Raw genomic sequence first — 290 nt, forward strand, 5'->3', positions numbered from 1 at the left:
ATAAAAGAAAACATATTCCAACATGGGTACCTTAACAAAATAGACTTTCACCTTAAATTATATTAATGCGATTAATTAACACAATTTGTACTAGTCATCCCTCGTATTCTATGTATCACAGCTTACGCTGCCTGAGACTTCGGTAAAATACCTTAATATTTAGGTTTTCCTTTGGTAACTTTCATAGCAAGCACAAAATGTTTATCACTAAGTTCTCGTGACGCCTGTTGCGGAAAATAAGAGAAATAAAGCAAAGTTTTTGGAGTCGACTGGATAAAGTTGTCTGAGAG

The sequence above is a fragment of the Penaeus monodon genome, chromosome 21, assembly GCF_015228065.2.
Source record: "Penaeus monodon isolate SGIC_2016 chromosome 21, NSTDA_Pmon_1, whole genome shotgun sequence".
In the NCBI taxonomy this organism is placed as follows: Eukaryota; Metazoa; Arthropoda; class Malacostraca; order Decapoda; family Penaeidae; genus Penaeus; species Penaeus monodon.